Raw genomic sequence first — 3,638 nt, 5'->3', positions numbered from 1 at the left:
ATCCCCAAAGAGGGGGGCCATGGCGGCGCTTGGAAGAAAATGGCCGCCTGAAGCTTCCACTCTAAGGAACCCTTCTCTTCTTCTAATCTTACTACCAACCGCAAGATCGTATCTAAAGCCCAGTATATGGAGAAAGACGTTGGAACAACTCTCCAATACATAGCTGTGAAAAAAAACGAAGGTACAAGTTAAAATAGACTCGACATCGAGCCCCTTTCTATCTGGCCAGCGTCGCTGTATCTCGGCTAAAATGGCGCCGACTGAATCAGCAACGGGGAAAGAGGGAACCCCTGTCACAACAACTGACCTTGCATTAGCCCTAAATAAACTGGGAAAAACATTATTAGACAGCATGGCGAACATGATGAAACCAATTTATGACCAGATAGACTCTATGCAGAAAACTATAACGGAAAATAGAGCCATAGCGGAAAGCGCGATGAATAATTCTCTGTTAAATCAAAACGAGATCCAAGACACCAAAAATGTTTTATGATGTTATTAACTGTGTATTCATTGTTATGTAATTTAATATTTTATACTGTTTTATGGTTTTATTTGGCATTATGCCCTGTTAGCTGCCCTGAGCCTTCGGGGAGGGCGGGATAAAAATCTAAATAATAAATAAAAATAATAAAATAATAAAATAAGACATACACCATGGGGAGGATGTCATAGCGGAAAGAGCCTTAAAGCTTGATGTGTCCATGAGACAAAATAATCTGAAAAATCATGGTCTAGATGAGAAGGTGGCAGACTCTGTCGATCTTTCCACCTTCCTCTCAAAATGGCTGTCTCATGAAGTCCCAACTGAGGGAGATATTTTGCCGATAGTAACAAAAGTGTACAGACTGGGTTCTTTAACTACACTTAAAACTAAACCATCTAGGGATATCCTAATGACAGTGTTGGACATACGGTTTTAAAACAAGATTCTACAATCGGAGAGACAAAAAGGTCATCTTAGTTATAAGGGCGCGAAAATTGAGGTGTACTAAGATTTGCCGCCGGAGGCACTTGAAAAACGGAGGGAACTGAAACCCATCACAGCATGTCTAATTGAAGCAAATTGCCGTTATAAATGGGTATCACCATTTATTTTGCAACTCTCGCATCAAGGAAAAAGCTACTGTATTACCTCACTGGAAGAAGGGAGATCCCTACTACGCACGCTAAACCTGGAAATACCTATGGATGTTTCGTTGAAATCACAGAAGACTAGAATCATCATCCCCACCACCAACGGATCCAAATAAGATTGTGCATTCGGATCCATGATCGTTTGGAACACCAGAGACTTTAGATGCTTCCAAACTAGATTCAGTCTTTTGGCTAGGTTTCTGATTTTTATGTATGCTATCTGCTATCTGTTGTGGAAATATGTTATACAAAATTGCTAAAGAGTAAATGTTCAATTAATATAGCTTTATAAATGAGGTATTGCTTTGTTTTAAAGGTATGCTTTTAATATTTGGATATACCTTCGCAAAATCTCATGAAGCCTTCGTTAGTTCGTGATAATTTGTTGCAGTTATAATGTTCTTTTATTATTGGAAATAAGCTAACTAAATAAATTAGGTTTTTTATTGGCAAGTTCTGTTAAAATCTTGTAGATGGCGGCTATAAGACCCTTAACTTTGCTATTTGTGGCTAAGAATCTTTCAAATGTTGTGGGTGGCTTTTTAATAGTACTATTGTTGTTAGGAGATCCAATCAAATGTTGTAGCTGGAGATATTCAAACCATGGTAGATTAACCTCGCCCTTCTTTTCCAGTTCAATTTTTAGTAGAATTTTTCCATTGCGAACAACATCGATGAGCCTCGTAAGGCCTACTGCTTTCCAGGTGGCGAAGGAGTTGCTTTCTTTTGCTGGTGGGAACCAGTTTTGACCCGTAAATGTGCGCAGCATTGACCATTTATTAATAAGTTTATCGCTGTAAATACGCCACATTGATATTGGAGTTTTGAAAAAGGGTTTTTTGGAAAGCATGCAGATCCTTGGCATTGAATCTGACCACATCAATTCCTTGAAAGTTTGGGACTGGATTTGGGTTTCTCTTTCTTTGATATAAGCCCAGTCTAAGTTGTCCACATTGTGATATTGTATAACTAGGTTTGATAGCATTGTTGCTGAATGATATGTATAAAGGTCAGGGAGAGCTATTCCTCCTTTCTGGATTCGACATCGTAATGTGGAAGTGCTGATCCGAGGGTATTTATATGACCATAGAAATGCATTGATTGAGTGCTGCCATTTCAGAAAATTTGTGCGAGGTATGGTAACTGGGAGTGCTCTGAAACAGTATAAATACTTTGGAAGTATGAATGATTTAATAGTGTTGATTCTATCTGCCCATGACAGAAATTTAATGTCCCATTTTTTCATCTGGTCATGCACCTCATTTGCTATAGCCATGTGATTGTCGTTCCTCACAGTGACCTCACAGTGACAAATGCAGTTTGGTGACACCTTCCTAAAAACCATTACAGCAACATACTCATCACCCTCAGCTTACCTATTAATCAACGGTCAAACATCTCAGCAAATCAACCTACACCGCAGGAAGAGACAAGGCTGTCCACGATTGCTGCTGTTATTTGCCATAGTAATGGAACCCCTGGCCAGTGATCTACGCAGCAACCCCACTTATACTGGAATCCAAATTGGAGAGAGAGAATTTAAGCTCAGCCTTCTTGCAGACGACCTAGTCCTTTATATTACCAACCCGCAAGCATCTTTAGAGTCAATTCATACCACCCTGTTTTGGTTTGGCAACATCTCCGGTCTAAGAGTTAGTCAAGCTAAATCTCTACTGTACCCCATCTACCTATCAGAAAGCACAGAGCAACAAATCAAACTTTGCTATGCCTTTCAATGAACCACAAAATTTTGGCAATATCTTGGAATCAAAATTCCGGTCAACCTTTCTGATTTACTCCAGGAATATTCTGAGTTAGTAGCAATTATCACAGCTTAAACAGTATGGGTATTTAAAATTAGATTTGCTGTAGTGATCACTTGTTTGAAGTAATCCATTGGGAAATATGTCCTCTGTTTTGCTTTTCAAAATATTAGGGGAAACCCTCCAGTTCTGGAGTTCCACAAATACATACTTGCTAAGAGACCAGTTTTTGCAAATAGCAACTGGCTAACATGGCAGTTGGCACTGTCTGAAATTGGACAAAAACAAAGGCTTCTCTAACTTTATGGAAAGTGACATGAGACAAATAGAGCCCTGGTGTAGTCCACTTTGAGCAGTTTAAACCAATGAGAATACCTGGAGCTAGCAAAGTCAGTTTGCTGTATTTCTGTGTTGATTTTTTATCTTTTAAAAGATATTATTTAGGAGCTGTATCTGCAAAGGCCTGTGGGAAGTGGCTACTTCTCCAGATATCTGCTGGAGGTGATTTGCAACAAAATAAAAATAATGGTGATAAAATCCATTAAAAGTTAATTCCAAAACAATCATCCTATACAACACTATAGTTTAAAATACCTTAAAACCACACCACATAAAGTGACAACTTAACCACTACAAAGCCAACCTTTCCTCATGTGTGTGTATATATACACACAAGCAGGAACTTACAAGGACTTGTGTGGGGGGGGTGAATTTCCCTCTCCTCCACTATCTCTA

The sequence above is a fragment of the Gekko japonicus genome, unplaced genomic scaffold, assembly GCF_001447785.1.
Source record: "Gekko japonicus isolate JY-2015 unplaced genomic scaffold, Gekko_japonicus_V1.1 scaffold33, whole genome shotgun sequence".
Taxonomy (NCBI): domain Eukaryota; kingdom Metazoa; phylum Chordata; class Lepidosauria; order Squamata; family Gekkonidae; genus Gekko; species Gekko japonicus.
Note: the sequence above shows the minus strand (reverse complement) of the source record.